We start from the raw sequence: 19805 nt of genomic DNA on the forward strand, positions 1-19805 counted from the left end.
CCACCTCCGTATTAGCCCTACGATGGCTCTGCCGAGGACACTGGCAATCAAAAGAAGACAGGACTTGTGCCATTGCTCATGCTTTCCATGTAAACAGTTCTCCCCTCATCCTGTTTTCCTTAAAACTTTGACCTAATTTCTTTCACATGCTGAGTTAATGCTCATGACTGTTTAAAGGCAGCTAAAAATATCAGTAAGGTCTGCTGAAGTTCATAAATGAAGACCCCATTCATTCAAGCACTGCACTCTTGAGTCACTATTTCTTTAAATGCATGACACAAATATGTTCTTTTCTCTCTTCTATTGACAATTTTACATTAAGACATCATTAGAAAGCAGCATCCAGGCTACTTTTCACACCACACTAGCTGAACTCATTTTTTTCCCTTCACTAAATGGGTTTTTGATTAGCAATAATAATAAAGAACCAAGTGTGGTGTTCCAAAGAACTTAACTGGCTGCTTTCAAAGTAAATCCTTAAGTCCAATGATCAAGTTGTTTCTGACACTTAACAAAGGCATGAATCTATTCCTCCAGAAAGTTAGTGAATGTTCAGGTTCATTTTTTGATAATCTTGACTCCTGGACATTTCTTCCCACATGGGACCATTTGTTCCTGGAGAGGTTCCTCCCAGACAGGCCCAGAGAAACAGAAGTTTGGGAAGACAACATAGGTTTAGTAAGGTGGAGATGCACCCTTGCTATCTTTCTTTGTGTTTTCTTCTAGCAGTCTTTTACCCATTCTATTTCTACCAACAGAGAAGCAATAGGGCTTATGCCTTGGACAGAAGCATTAAATGAGCAGGAGAAGATCTAGAAATCTTTATTCACTAACAGAAACTGTCAAAACAAATATGACCTCTCACTAATCTGAAGATCAAATAAGTTAGCTTTTGCAAAATGCAAAGTAGGCAAGTTCCTTGCTCAAAGGCTCCAGTCTCCCCTCTTTAACGATCTTTTCTCTTCTCCATGTAGCATCCTTCTTGATTTAAGAGACGTAGCACCTTCTAGCTCTGTGCTACGCATCAAAATTTATCTTCAGACAAAATCTGCTATCATTCATGCACACTTTAGTATGAATTTAAGTCACTGTGTCACCACCTTCAGGAATACCTGTATTTAGGACTTGAGTTCTAATTGAGGAGTAAGTGATATGTTTCCAAGAATTTTGGATATTTACAGCCCTAAGAGATAAGTGGACAGAAGCTAGACAAAAAGGAACCTTACTGTAGTCTCAGAAATCTATCTGCCCCAAGGTTGGCACAAATGAAAACACTCAAAGGTGTTTTTTAATACTCACTGTAGTTTCAGGCTAAATCATCAGGGCAAGTATTATTTTTCCTTCTTTCATTACTCACCTTGTTGTTACTTTAATCTTGGTTCAGTTTGACAAATGGGGATTTCGCCAGGGGGTTAAAGAAGAAATGAACTGAATTCCACCCACATTCAAGGCCTGTGCTGATGTCCTCCCCAGTTTAATGTGCCATATGTTTTGGCGCAGTGGCACTTTCCTCCCTTCTAAAACACCCCTTCGCTTGTGTGGCATCCATCATTTTGCTTGTTGACTTAGTTTCATTTTCTGTTTTTCTGGCCTGCTCAACTGCCTGTAACAGCATTAAATTATTCTTCTGATCTTTCTGTTTCCCTGAGTTTGCAAACTGGAATTTATGGATGTCTTTAAACCTAAAGGGCTTTCTGATAAAGGTAGATGCCAATAAAATGATAAAGGTCAAAGGAAAATTGGACACCTTAAGGAGGCAATACCCTTCATAGAATGCTGTATTTTCATTTTTATGTGAGAAGGAAATATTACAATCTGTAGATAAGTCAGTATAGAAATTTAGAAATGAAATGGGCCTTAGAGATTGTCCAGCCCAACCTCATTTTACAGCTGTGGACACTGAAGCTTCGAAAGGGTAAGTCACAGAGTTTATCCAGGGGCAAAATTGGAACTTGAGCTTGGCACTCCTGACTCAATTCACTGTGGGTCCACTACATTGTGCTGATTCTTTTATTAACATATTCTTAATGACAAAAGAATGTGGGGAAGAGGGAATAGCTACCAAGTCAGGAAAAATATACAAAGAATATATGCTCGTTTCCTTTTTAAAACCAAAGTCTTACTTTAGAGAATTTGTCTAACATTAAAATGAGCATCCGATGGTGAAAATCATTGTGTGATGTGGAGGAAGCATTTGATTTCTACATCTCTCCCTCACCTATCTATATACAGTCCCCAAGTCCTATTGCTACTCCCTTTGTAGTGTCCTTGTCAGCATCCCTTTCCTTCATGCATATTGTCACTCCAGTAGCTCAGAATGCTATAAAGTTACACATAGATTTTAACAGCTAGTCTTTGGTTAGAGTTCCTCTCTCTCTCTTCCAATCCTTGATGATGAAAAGACCCTCTAAATTAATCCTGCTGAAATATCACCTTTGACATAATGTTATCATCAATGGAATCTCTGACCTCTCTTTCTTCTGACTTGTTAGCAATGACAAGGTTATGATCTTTCACTGTTTTCCTGTTTGGGGATGATTTGTTTGTTTGGTTGGTTGGTTTCCATCCTGTGTTTAGCCAGCCCAAATAACTTAGCTCTAGGAGAGTAACTACAGGAGTTGCATGGTATAGAATAATGACTAGGGACTTCAGGGATTGTCACAAACTAAAGGCACCCCCCTTTTACTTCTGTTTAAATTACTTTCCCTTCTAGCCACATTTCCCCAATGGAAAAGGTCAAACAGCGCCACATCACTCACCACTGTTTTCGTTTTAGCCCTTCTGTCTTGACATTGTCCTAAGAATGAATTACCTGCACTTGCCATGCAAGGAGTCCCATGGCCTTGCTGTGCCTCTGACCAGCAGTGCTCTGGGGGTTTCCATGCTTTGGCCGGGGTTATGACCATGTCCTTTCGGAATAAAGTATCCTAATATCTGCATAGTGAGGCAGCCTAGAGGATTTGCCTTTCAACTTAGTGAACATCATTAACATCTTTGCAAACACTGCATTTAAGCCTTTATCACGTTGACCCACTTCAGAGAAAATGAGGCCAGAAAGCTTGACATAGTTCCAAAGACCAATTTTTGCTACTCACCCTGTGAGCTATTCCTCCATATTTAACCAGTATGTCTTATCCTTCCTTCATAAATCATGTTTTCTGAGGAAAAAACCTTGACTGTTACCACAAAAAAGATCCTGCCTTGCTTTAACGTTGAAAATTATCTTCAAAGACCAGTCACTTAGCTATTTTGATGGAGCTTTTTTTTTTCTCTCCTGAAATTAGTAGACTGTATAAGCAAATGAAAAACATGTATAAAAATAGTTTTGAATATGTAAATTAAGTAAATATGTAAACTGTTTTCATATGTATTAACAGCATTATTCAATTCAGCGCTTTTGAATGAGTTTTATGTACCACAGGGCCCTAGGTAAGATATCACAGTTACAAAGAAGACATCATAATCCCCATCATCCAAGGTCTCATCATCCAGCAGGAGAGACTGTTGTATAAAGAATCCACTATAATTAGATGTGACAAGTGCTTTAAATTGTCATGTAAATTTTCTCACAGTAATTATAGACTCCCAGTCTACATATTTTTTGAAACTTTGTAAATCTGCCCCCTTATAAAATAGAAAGAAGATGGAAAATAAGCACTTTGTCAACTTGATCTGTTGATAGTGGCTCTCGAAGAGCTGGGTTAGGGAGAATTTGAAACTACTTCCAAGCTCAGCAGTAAAAAGTTTTTTGATTGATTACTGATGACAGCCATCAGTCTAGGAGGAGGACGAAGGTGCCTGCATGTCAAATATTTGCCACCTCTAGTCTCCAACATGCAACTAATATGTCAACCTTTCTCTATCCTATCATATATTCTAAGACATCATGAACACTTTTGCCAAAATTCTTATCATTTACATTTCACTAAGTGACTCTTTACTGGGAATAACGAAGTTGAGAACAGTAGTCCCTTCATCACGTCCTTCACCATCTGAGAGATGAAATTGTTAGCAAGGCAAGTCAAGTCAAGAATTGACTTGATTCTCTGCTTTAAGGACATGAGACTTTCAGCTGATATTTGATCCCATCACTACTATATTTGTCTCTCTGCCAGTACTGTGACCTGCATCAGAATGTCTTGACTGGCAAATAAAGGGAGCAGGTTCTCTAATCTTAAAATAGTTAGAAACATCGAAGCCCACCAGTAGTCAAAGAAATCACAAAAGAAAAATTCAAAGGACTTAAATTCACAAATATTTAAGATGCATTTAAATATGTCAAAATCGCAAACAAAAGGCAAAACAATATGATGGGCAAGGTAGAACATTTTCTAAAAATCTGACAAAGAATTGATATATTTAACTGGTAGGAACTAATTGACAGTCAGAGTACAAACTAGACGTGGCTTAAGCCTACAGAGCTAAACTGTCATTTGTAGTCATGTGATTTGCACTCATGCCCTCTCCCCCAAATTATCCATTAATGAAAGATGTCCATTTAGTTCAAAAAATGAGACCTGTGTGCAAGTGACCTATAGGGAGAAATACTGGAGAATCCCATCAGTGTGACAGGATTATCGACAACAGGTCCAATGCATTCCAGTGTATCCACTGCTATGATCCCAGCACCACCTAGAGTGGTTTATTATTTACAAACATTGCTAAAGCAACTAGTATGTGCCAGGCAATCTTCTAAGCACTTTACAAATATTAATTTGTTTAATCCTAATAACAACCCTCTGTGGTGGGTACTATTACAAGCTCCATTTTACATCTGAGAAAACTGAGGCATAAAGAGGTTAAGTAAGTTGTCCCAAGTCACACAGCTAGTTAAGTGGGAGATCTGCAACTGAATTCAGGTGGCCTGGCTCCAGGGTCCATGCTCCTAACCATGATATGGAAGGGACTAGGTCACTACTCAGCATTCCCCTTTTCAAAGAAGTACCATGCCTGGACTCCCCAAAATATTACTCTTTCATCTGTGTGTAAAGTCCCATCCACTTGCTCTTGGTTTTATTTGCCAACTTTACTGAGTAGTAATTAAGAGTCCATGCAGGAATACACAATTGATAGAAAGGATGCTTGGCACTCTATGGGACCAGAGAGCTCATTCTTTGGGAAAATAAAAATTAGAAAGGAGAACGTACTGATAATTCTGAATTAGGAAAAAATAGATAACCAATATATCTGTTACAGAATGAATTGTGTCCTCCCCAAATCCACATGTTGAAGCCATAACCCCAATGTGACTGTATTTGGAGATAGGGACTTTAAAGAGGTAATTAAGGTTAATTGAGGCAAAGCAGTGGGGCCCTAATTTAATAGGACTAATGTCCTTACAAGAAGAGGAAGAGACATCAGGGATACATGTGCACAGAGAAAGGCCATGTGAGGACACAGCAAGAATATAACCATATACAAGCCAAGGAGAGAGTCCCAAGGAGAAACCAACTCTGCCAACATCTTGATCTTGGACTTTCAGCCTCCAGAACTGTGAGAAATAAATTTCTGTTGTTTAAGCCACCCAGTTTATGGTATTTTGTTATGGCAGTCCTAGTAAACTACTACAATATCAATGAGAAAATATGATTAACTTTCAATACAGATTGTATCAAGAAAATAATAAGAAAAATATACATAACCTGATGCTAATACATTTTAAAATTTCAATAAAAGCACAATTTTCTGGAAGTATGAGAAGTTGTATGAGTCATCTCAATACTGATACAGCATCCATTCCTGGATATAATTTCTTAGTAAAGAATAAATTAAAATATACTTCCTTAATGTGAAAAAAAACTATCTGGAACCAATGACCAATACGGTGCTCATTAGTGTAACCACAGCCCAGTGGATAGGTCTCAAGCTTGCTGCCCAAGGGCTAGACATGACCTACAAATAAGTTTGTTAGGCTGCTTTATTGTTTTGTTTTTAACTTGTCCTAGTTGCCAGAATTTAAAAATCACATCTTAAATAAACGTCTAGATTTTTTGGCTTTTGGCAAATTAGGCCCACATGACAACAATTAACTGTAGCTAAATAGCATCTTCCCACTGCAAACCAGCTATGCACACTCAGGTTTGCCACAAAGAACAGGTGACATTGACTGTTTTATGCTACTTGTGTTGTTGTCTTCTTACCATGGCTTGTATCACTTGTTTGTTTCCTGCCAGGCTTTTGTAGGCGTTTGAGTTCACATCACTTCTTTAAAGGCAGTCCCATCAAAGTCAGGAATCAGAATGTCCATTATCACCATTATTCAACATTATTCTGAAGGTTTTAACCAAGACAAGAAAACAAAATCAAAGGAATAAATATTTGAAAGAAGAAGACACATTTGTAATCATTTGGAAGTTATATAATCATTTTTCTGGCTAACCCAATTTGAGTACTATTAGAGATAATAATGTTCAGCAAAATGGCATGTTACAAAATAAATATACATATAGCAATAACTTTCCTAGTTAATACTAATGATCAGTTAGAGAATATCATGAATTTAGAAAATTGCATTCACAATGATAAAACTCTTGCTATATAAGAATTAATCCAGTGGGAAATTGTAATTGTATAAATAAAACTATGAAATTTAAAGTCCAAGCATATGTAAGAATTTAGTACATAAAAATAATGATATTTTGAACCAAGGGAAAACAGTTTGGATTATTCCATAAATTACGATAGGCTAATGAGCTTAGTCTAATCGCAGGGAAAAAAATGTTCTACCTACAACTTATGCACATGGAAGTAAAAAACCAAAACAATCAAAGAAGAAAATAAAAGTTAATGTCATATTTATTTTCAAAGAAGCTTCTGAGCAATGTGAAAATAAGGAAGATGTAAACAAAATAGATTGATATGGTAGATATGGAACCAAAATTTAAGATAACATAAGTTAGATAACAATGTGAAGGACAAAATGAAAACAAAATTTGCATCATATTATAACCAAAGGTACATATTTGTATTATATCAAGAGTATTTGCAAAACAATAATACAAGATAAACACACCAATAAAAATAAGCAAAAGCATGAATAACAATATGTAATAAAAGGAAAAGAAATGGTAAACAATACATTGTTATATATCCAACTTCACTGGAATACAACAAAAATCAGTTAGTCACAATTTTTGTTAAATCATTATTGTTATATATAATATTAATATTATTTTATTATGACTATGTAAGTATCATTCACTCTAGAACCATCTAGTGTTTCTTATTACATTTTCTTTCTTACATACATTTATATTTTCCTGGAGTTAATAATTGCTTACTAATTAGATGTTTGATCTCTTCGATGTTTCTTAATTTTCTTATCTATTCTCTTCTACCTTCCATCTGTTTTTTTTCTCTCTCTCCTTTTTTGAGCCTTAATTTTCAGTTTCAATCCTTTCCCAAATGTGTTGTTTTGGCCATACCTGGTATCATTTCCTAGAGCTATTTCTTATTCTATGAATGTTTATTTCTATCTCTTTCATTGTTTCACCATGTAATATCTTCTCTCATCTCTTGGAAAATAATATTGATATTTTTCTTTTCTGTTTTCTTCTGCTTTCTGTATTGTTTTCAAATCCCCTGACTTGTTAGGCTTCCATGTTAGAGCCTTTTCTCAGGTGACCTGGAGATCCTTGTCTGTTTATACTGTTTAAAGAAGAACTAAAAAGCTGATTGGACACTCTGGGGCATGGTGAAGTCTGTCAAATGGTGGTTAGTGAGTTAGAAACCTGGCTATTTTGCTAGAGCACTTGAAATGGTCAGTGTAGGTTTTTTTTTTTTAAGTATAATTGATTTACAATGTTTCAGGTGTATAGCAAAGTGATTTAGTGTTTTATATATATATATATATATATATATATATATATATATATATATATAATCTATCCTTTTTCAGATTCTTTTCCATTATAGGTTATTACAAGGTATTGAATGTAGTTCCCTGTGCTCTACAGTAGGTCCTTGTTGTTTATTTTATGTATGATAGTGTGTATCTGTTAATCCCAAACTCCTAATTTATCATCGCAGGTCTTTTTTTGCATCATTGGATTTCTTCAGATACTAAACCTCTAATCTCCTGAGTGGTTGCCAGTGTTCTGGGTGTCAAGGGAAAAGGGTCTGGGTCAGAAGGATTTTCCCAGTAGACCTCCTTGATTCAGTACAGTGCCTCACCCTTGACTGCTCAGGGTCTCAGTCCAGGGCCTCTTGAGTTCATCATTCCCAAGGGTAAACTTCTGGTCATCTGGCTCCCTGGTGATGGGAGGTGAATGTCTATGATAGATCTGATGGGGGGATCTGAGCTTCTCACAGCTCTTTATAAAATCTTTCAACCAACACTCATGTTTTCAACCTTATCATGCACCCTCTTCAGAAATAACTAGTGTTTTTAAATTCTAAGGCTTTCAGGGCTTCTGTGGATAGATGGGCTACCTTCTTCTTGGCCTCTTTGGACTGAGATTTTGTCTTCCTCTGCTCTGCCAGGTCTATTATCATTTGTCCATCAGCTCTCCTGCTTCAGGAGTTTTGTTGGCATCTCTCACTTGCTGTCCTTTCCAACTCTGTTGTTTTTTAGTTCTTGGGAGTTTGTGCCTCTTCTGTTCTTCATTATTATTTTAGTAGGAGTTCAGAGGTAACTGTGAAACTCTTGGATTGAAACTCTTGGATTCAAGTTGATGTGTTTAACCAGAAATTACAGTTACAACTGAAAAAAGAGCAGTTAAATCATAGGACATGTTCATAGCATTTTACAGCTGAAAGTGAGCTTAAGTATCATCTATTTCAAATTATTGCTTTAAATATGGGGCAAAAAGGTACAGAGAATGTGAATGAATTATGAGGTGTATTTATGTTATTAGAAGCAAAGTCAGGACTCTCTTATTATACATCTGTGGCAAATGCTCTTTGGTTTTGTCTCAAAGAACCACCAAGGAACTGCTACCCACTGAGAACTTTCATCCACAATGTGTAGGAATAGGCTTTTGATAGCTCTATTTCCTCTCCATGGGCCCAATCACTTGGTCATAACTATTGGGAACAAGGAAGGTTATCAGATCCAGTCTGCACTCAAAATTCTCTCCCATAGGAATTTGGACTTAAGACCCAGAGATACTCCCTACTCCCTACTCTGAGATGGTCTTTTTAGTGAGGAGTAGGAAGCCCAGATGTAGATGGTCAGCCACCTTCTGGACACCATGTCTATACGTGGCATTATTTTATTAATCCTGCATATACTAAATAGGAAAGACAATAAAGGGGTGTGTGTGTGTGTGTGTGTGTGTGTGTGTGTGTGTGTGTATCATCTTCTACCATTCACCCTTTAGACTGGGTTCATTTGCCATTAAGTAGTAAGTTTGTCACTCTCACTTCTATTTCCTCGGAGAAAGGCTTATGGAAAATGGCTTCAACTTTGACAGAAACGATAGGTGAGATCTATGCTTCTCAGAGTAGGTTCAGTCTCGAATTGTATCCTAAGATGCCCCCAACACCTGAAGGTGACAGCTCTTCCACCTTTATGCTGCTGTGGCTTTGAGTAATTGCTGAAGGACAACAAGTGTTACAAAGAAGGTTGACAGGACTGAGTACCTGAAGGGAAAGCAAGAGAGAAAGAGGAAGAAAATGTGTGAGGCGTGTGCGTGTGTGTGTGTGTGTGTGTGTGTGTGTGTGTGTGTGTGTGTGTGTATGAGAGAGAGAAAGAGAGAGAAAGAGAGAGAGAGAGAGAGAGAGAGAGAGAGAGAGACAGATAGCATACAGGAATGTATGTGAAAATAAGGAAATAAGCTACCAACTTGTCTGTGTAATTCTGTTTGGAGGATGATTGATGAAGACACATCTATGACATGTACTTTTTTAAGGGAAGAAATAACAAAAACAAAAAATACTCAGTGCAGCTGGCCCCCTACTGTTATCCTTTCCCCAACTCTTTCTGGAGTGGATATATGGCTTCAGTTCCTTTAACGTGTCAGCTGGTGTCTGCTGGGGTTCTCTGTAACTCTCCAGGACACTTTGGTTTCTACGAGCATTAAAAACTTTCCCAGTGACTTAAGGAAACCACACACATATATGCACTTGAAGCCCATCACGAAAACGGCTCCACTGTGTTGGTTTTTCGTCTTGTTTTTGGAAGCTGGTTGTTTCCTTCTCCCAAGACTTTCATCCTCCCACTTTGTGAATCTGGTTGAAGAGGAGGTTATAGCAGAGATGGAGAAGGTTGCTGATGAGTGAAACAAAAGAAGAGGAAAGGAGAGTTTTCCAACCCTTACTTAATGATTGACTCTGGAGAAGATGGTGCTCTCTGTGTCCTGTGTTCCTTTTTCCTAAGCAGCTAAAAGCAGGTAAACCTGACCTTTCAAAAGATCTAGGTCACATTTCCATGACTTCAAGTAAAACCAAATAAGGACCAGGAAAATTTGAGGGGTAGAATTCATAAAAATTATGGAGGGTATGGAGGGTCCTCAAACATAAATGTAATATATTTGTTTTAGTCCTTTCTGGTTCTCAAAACAGAAATCACGAATATGTATGGCCATGTATGGGGCTAGGCACTGTGAAGGTATTTTCATGTACTTCTCTGAAAGCCATCCTTGCACCTGCCCTGCTCCCAAGCAGGGCTGACCTCCCTCCCTTGTCCACCCATGGTATCGTGCATACTGATTTATCATGGAGTCACAGAACACCGCATTTATTTGTATTCATACCCATGTCACTGCCACTCCCAGTAGACCATAAGCCTCTTTTTTTGTCCAGGTTTGTTGAGATATAATTGACATACGGCACTGGGTAAGTATAAGGTATATGGCATAATGACTTGACTTACATATATTATGCAATGATTACCACAATAAATTTAGCTAACATCCATTATCTCATACAGATACCAAAAAAGGAGGAAAAAAAAGTTTTTTCCTTGTGATGAGAACTCTTAGGATTTACTCTCTTAACTTTCCTATATACCATACAACAGCGTTAATTACAGTCATCATGTTGTACATTACATCCCCAGTACTTATTTATCTTATAACGGGAAAGTTTGTCTAACTTTTAACCTCTTTTCCCTAGTGCCCCTTCCTCCCTGTCTCTAGTAACTATAAATCTGATCTTTATGAATTTGACTTTTTTTGTGTGGTTTATTGTGAATTCCACATATAAGTGAGATGACACAGGATTTGTCTTTCTCTGTCTGGCTTACAGCCCTCAAGGTCCATCCATATGTCTCAAATGGCAGGATTTCCTTGTGTTTTATGGCTGAATACTATTCTATTTTATATATATATATATATATATATAGTTGTGACATATATATATATGTATATATATATATATGTCACAACTTCTTTATCCATTCATCTGTCAATGGGCACTTAGGTTGTTTCCATGTTTTGGCTATTATAAATAATCATGAGTTTCTTAAGAGAAAGAGAGATTTCTTATTTGTCTTCGAATTAACACATAGTAAAGGACAGGCAAAATTGAAGCATTTGATATTGAACAAATAATGTTGAAGCATTTTAATGTAAGAAGAAATTTAATTTCAGGCAAGTTTTCCACTCCAATCTCCACAAATATTCCCAGCCTAGCATATAGAAGCAACATCATCGCCAACTCAAGGAGCTGTCAGATCACCAGTCAACCTTGGTTACCCCAAGACCCAGTGTTGGACAGAGAGGAAATTGGGACTCATTAGACCTGAATTCTGACTCTGCCACTTTAATTTAGTGGCCATGAAAAAGTTATTCAACTCTTTGAACCTCCCTATGCTTATCAGTAAAATGGGTAGAGTATCTTGGAGGATGATAAGAGCAATTAAATGAAATAGTAAAGTTCTTCACATGCTACCTAGCTCATAGCAGGAGCTCAGAAAAGATTACATCCTCTATAATAAGCAACAACCTTCTCTACTAAGAAATTCTGGGGTGGGGGGAAGATTCCTAAGTAATTCCCTCCTCCTTTTAAAAAACAATTAATAGTTTTGTGGGCTAGGCTATTTGAAATTAAGAGTACGCACTGTATGCTAACTACTTTATAACTGGGGATACTGGGTACTGAACCAGATTTCAGTTGTTTAAGAATATGTCTTATATTGAGACTATGACTTTCTTAACGAAGGGACTTCCATAATTCAGGAACTTGAACAAAACAAGGACTCCATAAATATGTAATGGATGACCAAATAAATAAAGGAATCAATCAATCAATCAATGCAAACATTTTTGTTTGCAGGAGAGCAGAGAAGGGTTTTTTCCACCAGAAGATATAAAAGCTCCTCCGAAGGTCCCAGCTAAAGATACTGTTGGAAAGTATAGAAAGTTGAGGAAGACACTCAAAACAGTCCTTTTCAGTTTATATTTATAATTCTGGTATTATAATCCTGGTCTAGACCCTCGCCAAGGAACTTGGATTGCATTTGGATTCTTTACTTTGTGAGCTACTTTGCTCATTTGGGGGTTACCTGTTTACAACTCCATCTACCTCACAGAAGTGTGAATCCATTGCTGTGGCTCCAACAGCTAAATTGCCCTGGCTTGAGAGTCAAGAGACCAGGGTCTGCCACTAGTTAGCTTTACAAAATGGTGCATTTTATAAACATATTAGATTCTTGATATGCTTACCTTTAAAAAGAGATTGTTAAGAACGGATATCGCCTCATGCCTGTCAGAATGGCCATCTTCAAAAAGACAAGAGATAACAAATGCTGGCGAGGATGTGGAGAAAGGGAGCCTTTGTGCACTGTTGGTGGGAATGTAAATTGGTGCAGCCACTATGGAGAACAGTATGGAGGGTCCTCAAACACTTAAAAATAGAACTACCATCTGATTCAGCAATCCCACTCCTGGGAATATATCCAAAGAAAATGAAAACACTAACTCAAAAAGATATCTGGCACCCCCATGTTCATAGCAGCACTAGTTACAACAGTCAGGACGTGAAAACAACCTAAGTGTCCATCAACAGAGGAATAGATAAAGAAGTTGTATATATATACGATATACAATGCAGTATTATTCAGCCATAAAGATGAGGAAATTTTGCCTTTTGAGACAACATGGAGGAACCTTGAAGGCATTATGCTAAGTGAAATGTCAGACAGAGAAAGACAAATACCGTGCGATCTCCCTAATGTGTGGAATCCAAAAGCCCCCAAATTCAGATTTGTGGTTCCCAGAGGTGGGGAGGATTGGGGGGCAGGAGAGAGGGGAACTGGAGGAAGGTGGTCAAAAGGTACAAGCTTCCAGCTATAAGATAAGTAAGTACTAGGGATGTAATGCACAACATGATGACTATAGCTAACACTGTTATGTGGTATATAGGAAAGTTGTTAAGAGAATAAATCGTAAGAGCGCTCATCATAAGGAAAATTTAATTTTCTTATTTTGCTTTTTCTTTTTATTGTATCTATAAGAGATGATGGATGCTAACGAAACTTACTGCGGTAATCATTTCACAAAATATGTATGTCAAACCATCACGCTGTACACCTTATCATGCTGTACGTCAATTATATCTCAATAAAATTAGGAAGACATTTTTAAAAGAGATGGCCAGAATTGACAACTATTAACATCCCTTCTGACTGTAAAATTGGAAGATTATCCCAGAAGAGCTGGGTGGAGCTCCCTGGCACTGCACCCCCCAGGAAAGCTGGGTCTGCCAGCGCAGGAGCCCTCGCCCGGGGTGGTGCATCCCTTCCCTGCACTGGCTGTGGGTTCCCCGTCTCCCTGGCTGCTGCTTTGCGAACTCAGAAGCTCTTTTCCTTGGTTTCTCACCACCCTCTTCCCGCGCCTCTTCTTTTCTCTCCCCCTCTGATTTTTTTCTTTCCCCTGTACCAGTTTTTATTCACAGTTCTATGAATAAAACTGCTTCACAATTTTCTCTGCTCCTGTGGGTCAGGACCTTCAGTCTGAAGGTGGGCTTTAGGTCCCTTGGATCTTTCTTTTCTGAGCTGCTGACAGAAACAAAAAGGTGCAAGAGCTCAAGCCAGGGCTGGATAATGAAGATGGGGTGAACGACAATTAGTCCTGAATATAGATGTCTTCTAGAGTGTTCGTGGAGGCTGAATGCCATGCAGGGAGTGAGCGCTATCTGTGTGGCAGGGAAGCATTCTAAACTCTCAGCAGGGAGGCAGCCTGCAGCCCCAGTGCTAAAGGGGACGGCTGTCAATGATAAAAACAAATCTTCAAAACCTAGGGCAGTGAGAAAAAGTCTTTAGCTGTCCTGTGACGGGAAGCACAGATGTCTAAATATACAAACATCCTACTCTTAGGGGACAAATATTAGTCAAAAGGATCTCTCCTTGTCTCAAAATAATCCACATTGCTAGAAAATTGTGATGAGTTGGTTGAGAAGAAAAGGTTATTGTTAGAGATGAAAACATATTTTAAATTCTTCTCTTTCTCTTAAATTAGGTCAAGCAAACTCTTAGGTGCATGCTTTCTAGAATTTCTCCATGTTTTTAAAACTCTGTCTTCAATTCCTATTCTTTTTATTTTAGCTTGTTCCTGGGAGGATAGAATAAGTTAGAAAGGACTCGGCTCTTAGCAGTCTGGCAAGTCGCAAGCGCTTCATAAATGCCCAGTGAATTAGGTGTTTGATGAAGTCAGGAAAGTTGACTTTAATGAAGTCAGGAAAGTTGACTTTATTTTACCAGAAAATAAATAGAAAAAAATTCCAACAGAAGTTCTTTACATATAAAACTGTACTTTCAGGAAGCCCAAAGTAGGAATAAAGACCTGACAAGTCTGTAGGAAAGCCCTCTGGCTAAAAAGGGACCTTTCCCTTAAAAAGAATGAGATAATAATTTGAGTAGAGGCTGGAGAAGGCATAAGGGCTATTCTGTTTCTCCTGGTCACTTGATAGGCAGAGTCGGTCCAGCTTGGGTCATGTCACAGTCACCACCGCAGTGCTGGGCTAGTGTGACAAGTACCAGGGACACCATCTGTCATTTTCATTGATCATTCTAAGACATATCATTTATTCTGCCATAAACTCCACCCAGTAGAAACAAGGTTTCACCCACCTTGTGCTGTGAGGATGTCGAAGGCTCATTATTTCTGTTCAATCAGCTTCAGCCAATGTGTAAATATTGAAGCAAGTCTAAGGAGCCAAGGAAGGGAATGATGATTACTCCACTAATACTAATGAGCATAATGGAATTGGGAATGTGTTTAGGTAACGTTGCCACCGAAGCAGATGACTTAAAAAGGAGAAAAAATCCACAGGCTATTGTTGATTTAAAAAAAAAAAATGACCAAGACATAAAATCCACATGAGGTAAGAATCAAAGAGAGTAAAAAAGATTATGGCTCTAGGAAATCTGTGTGTGTGTATGTTTTATGCTCAGTCCATTCGAAAGACTCTGTGTGGACTCCAGCAGTCTACTACATGCCAGTGAAAACAGCCCACACACAACTTTTTTTTTCCTCCCCCTCATTTATAGCTTTTCTTGGAACATGAAATAGATGTATATAAACCCACAGCAAATGCAGACTGGTATCAACATATTCCTGATTTCTACTGAATAGATGCGGAAGCATCCAGAAGCCCATCTGTAAAGCTGGATTTCGGAGAAAAGGGAACATAAGAGAGAATAAAATGACAGCCATGTGAACTTATGAAAGTCATTTTTCCCTTGCACCTCATTAAATGCTGTAACACCGTCCTTATCAAACTCACCCCATCCTCAAACAAAAGCCATTTATTTGGGAGTGGACAAGGAGCTTATTTACTTTAAGGGGTCTGCCCCATAGTCCATGGTTGTAATACCTCTTCACATCCCTCTTTTTGGAATGCTGGCACTTCAAAAGAAATTAAATTTCTTGCGATGGTAAGGGAGGTTTAGAAACAGGCTCTTCCCTAAATGTTTTGTTTGTTTTAAGTAAATATAACCCCCGGGTTCTGCCCGAGCTTTAGCGAGGTTTTGCCAGCCGGATTTCATTTTCCTTTAGAGAGCACTGAGAGCTTTTTGAGCCTAGCGCGGAGCTCTGCTGCGGGCATTGCAATTCCATCATTTGTCCGCGCCTCTGAACCAGACACAGAGGGCGCTTTAACCAGAGGGAGCCCGCGGCAGCGCTTCCCTCTGAGGACACAGGGAGGCGGTGCGGGAAAGCGAGGCTTCCACTCGCCGGAGGGAACGACACCGCGGCTGCCAGCTTGCTTACCTTTTCCGCTGTTCAAGTCCTAGAGTCTCCTCAGTGGCTTGTTTAAGTTTTATATAACTAAGAATTTTCAAAGAAAAAGGTCAGGTTACCTGACCAATGAAACAAACCAAAAAAAAAAATTCTTTTTAATAATGTGTTCTGGGACAATGACACAATAAAAGCTAGGAAACAGGAACCGTGACAACTGTTTAAAGCAGTTTTATAATCCATAATATAGCCAATATCCAATACCCATCAGTCACATACCTAGAGTTTCCTTGCCGATTCTGTCCTCCCACGAGGGTTTACAAAGCACTTTGTAAATGCATAATCTCACTGAATTCTTCCGCTAGTGCTTGATATTACAATAATCATGGACTTGTTTCCATTTCATGCGGAAGGAAATTGAGGTTAGAGAGTTTAAGGAGGTCACATGGTGACCAGTAAGCAGTAAGCTGGTGAGCAAGTCAGGGTTTCAACCTATGTCGTCTGACTCTGCATGAAGTATACTCCCCATCTCACACTCAAGTACTCTGACTGAACTCTCCTTCTCAGTTTTCCTCCCCAACTATTGTATGAACCTAGACCTCCGCTCTCATTCTATTGGCATCACCCCACAGCTATCTTGTCCCCTGCCTACACCTTGAACCTATCAATGAGTTTTCAAAACAGGTGGCTTTCTCCTCTGTAGTACCTCCCCAATCTCCCCCTACTCTTCATTCCCACTATGATCACCATCGATCTCATTTGCCTCTTTCCTAGAGCTGGAAGTTTCCGAACACTGCCTTTACTTCCATTTATTCCCTGTTCTAATCCATCCTACACGGCACTTTGAGACTAACCATCCCAAACCACTCTCGAATGAAATCACTGCCCAGCTTGAAAAGCTTCAGGGGCTCCTCTTTGCTTCCTCAAACACAAATACACAAACTCTTTCTCCAGGCAGTTACAAACACCACACACCCTGAAAACCCCAATTTCCCAACACAGCCCTTCTATTCAGGTGAGCTTTGCCCCTTCCAGCAGCTCCCCACCTGAGCTGCGTGCTTTGCGCAGCATTTTCTCATTTATAGTGACAGCCCTTTTTCACTCCACTTGCACCTCCAAATCCTATATTCCTCAGAATCTCAGTTAAACACTGGATCCTTCATGAAGCCTTCCCCAATTCATCCAGAGACAAGTCATTTTTTTTCCTTGAAACCCCTATCCACTGTCTAATGCAATTTAAAAAAAAAGATAAAATATAAATTGTACATAAATGAAAAAAACTTCCAGAGCACTTCTCTTCCAATCATCTCTTGAATTATAGTTACTGATATACATACTAATCTTCTCTCCCAGGCTCTAAGTACACAAGGGCAGGGACCAGGTCTCTTTCTTTGAATTCACAACAGCCTCAGAATAGCTTTCACGTATTTGGTGCTTAGTAAGTGGGTTAATGGAGAAAGGGTTATGGTTAAACCGAAAGAAAACTTTCCCATTTACCTCCCCTCTGCACTATATATACATATAAAATACTTAGTTGGATGTTCTATCACTCAATTAATTTTTCATATTTACTGATCACATAATATATATCAGGCATTGTACTGGGTGCTATAGTAAACAAAGTTCCAAAGTTCTAGCGAAGATAGATAATAAACAAATTATTAATTTTTGCAAATAGTGATGGGACTATAAAAACATGCAAAGCTGTTCCGGAAGCGCCGAGTGTTGTCCGAGGGGACAGAACTTCTTGGTCCTGATGTCTGACCGTGGAGATGTGAGCCTCCCACCCGAAGACCGGGTGAGGGCTCTCTCCCAGATGGGTAGCGCAGTCTAGATAAACGAAGACATTCCACCCCGTTGGTACTTCCGCTCTGGAGTGGAGATTATACAAATGACATCTATTTACTCTGAGGAAGGCAACACTGAACATGCGTTCATCCTCTATAACAAGTATATCACGCTTTTTATTGAGAAACTACCAAAGCATTGAGATTACAAATCGGCTGTCATTCCTGAAAAGAAAGACACAGTAAAGAAATTAAAGGAGATTGCATTTCCCAAAGCAGAAGAGCTGAAAGCAGAACTGTTAAAACGATATACCAAAGAATATATAGACTATAATGAAGAAAAAAAGAAGGAAGAGGAAGAATTTGCCCGAAACGTAGCCATCCAGCAAGAGCTGGAAAAGGAAAGACAGAGGGTGGCACAACAGAAGCAGCAACAGTTGGAGCAGCAACAGTTCCATGCCTTTGAGGAGATGATCCAGAACCAGGAACTAGAAAAAGAATGACTGAAAATTTTACAGGAGTTTGGGAAAGTGGAACCTGGCCTGGACGGCCCACTGGTACCTGACTTAGAGAAGCCCTCCCTAGATGTGTTCCCCACGGCACCTGTTATATACACACAGCCTTCGGACTGTAATACAACTGTAAGGCCTGCCAAGCCACCTGTAGTGGGTAGATCCTTGAAACCTGGAGCATTGAGCAACTCGGAAGTTCCTACAATTGATGGACTGCGCCACATGGTGGTACCTGGGAAGCTCTGCCCACAGTTTCTCCAGTTAGCCAGTGCCAACACTGTCCGGGTAGTAGAGACACGTGGAATTCTCTGTGGAAAACTGATGAGGAATGAATTTACCATTACCCATATCCTCATCTCCAAGCAAAGTGCTGGGTCTGATTATTGCAACACCGAGAACGAAGAAGAGCTTTTCCTCATACAAGATCAGCAGGGCATCACACTGGGCTGGATTCACACTCATCCCACGCAGACTGCCTTCCTCTCCAGTGTTGACCTACACGCTCACTGCTCCTACCAGATGGTGTTGCCAGAGTCGATAGCCATTGTTTGTTCCCCCAAGTTCCAGGAAACTGGATTCTTTAGACTAACTGACCATGGACTAGAGGAGATTTCTTCCTGTCACCAGAAAGGATTTCATCCACACAGCAAGGATCCACCTCTCTTCTGTAGCTGCAGCCACGTGACTGTTGTGGACAGAGCAGTGACCATCACAGACTTTTGATGAGAGTTTGACTCAGACACTTCCCAAGAACTATAAAACCATATCATCGTACTGTAGCCCCATAATGTAAACTTTCCAGAAAGCTCTGGAAGCTTTTTAAAACAGAATAGAATGTATCACCTGGGGGAGAACTGATTTTCTATTTCTGGTTTGAAAAGAAATAATTGAATATGTTTTTTAGGCACATCTGGAAAATAGCATGATCATGCTAAAGCAACTTTTCAGTCTGCCTATAACTAAAAAATTAAGTTGAAAAAATGTTATAATGAACACCTATATACCCTTTGTTCTAGATTCACCAATTGTTAACATCTTTTCCCTCTCAGAGATCCTTCTAATTTCTCTGCCAACTTGTTTATTGTTTACCTTTGGACTAATTAAGGGCATCTATGCAGAAATTTGGAAGCCATTTAGAAAATCTTTGGGTTTTTCTATGGTTTATGGCAATATTAATGAAGCTTATCATAAGGCTGAGGGAGAGCTCACTGCATTTGACCAGATGGTGAGGCCCAAGAACCCTGAAGAATGATTTGGTCAGGAGTTATTGTTATTTAACAAATATTTCGGGATATTTTTTCTTCTACAATAAAATAACAACTATACATATTAAAAAAAAAACATGCAAAGCATTTGAAGTGCTTGAGGAGGGGCTGTGAAGGGACACC

General features: G+C 39.0%; 1 pseudogene; it reads left to right on the forward strand.

The window, feature by feature from the left end:
• Positions 1-17874: 17874 nt before the first annotated feature.
• Positions 17875-19188, forward strand: LOC115864410 (STAM-binding protein pseudogene; annotated as a pseudogene).
• The last annotated feature ends 617 nt before the right edge of the window (positions 19189-19805 follow it).

Source organism: Globicephala melas, chromosome 5 (genome assembly GCF_963455315.2).
Source record: "Globicephala melas chromosome 5, mGloMel1.2, whole genome shotgun sequence".
Lineage (NCBI taxonomy): Eukaryota > Metazoa > Chordata > Mammalia > Artiodactyla > Delphinidae > Globicephala > Globicephala melas.